A 296-nucleotide genomic window follows, 5' to 3' on the forward strand; every position below is an offset into this window, starting at 1 on the left:
AAGAGTTGACACAGTTGTTCTGTGGAAAGCGTGGTCCTGCTGCTCAGTGGTGTGTGGGTGCCTTAAGGCACAGACCCAGCTGCTGAATGAATGGTTGAGACAGACCAATTTTACTATTGAGGCCTTGAAGGCCAAACAAGAGCACATAAAACAAAAACTAACATTGTGTCTAGATCAGACCACACTTCAGCAAGTGTTGGACTGTACAGATCAGGCACGCTTAGCACAGCATGTCAAGTCCAAGACTCGACAACAAAACAAGTTTAACTTACTAATAACTCATCAACACCATCACA

Source organism: Nematolebias whitei, chromosome 6 (assembly GCF_014905685.2).
Source record: "Nematolebias whitei isolate Nwh7 chromosome 6, NemWhi1, whole genome shotgun sequence".
In the NCBI taxonomy this organism is placed as follows: Eukaryota; Metazoa; Chordata; class Actinopteri; order Cyprinodontiformes; family Rivulidae; genus Nematolebias; species Nematolebias whitei.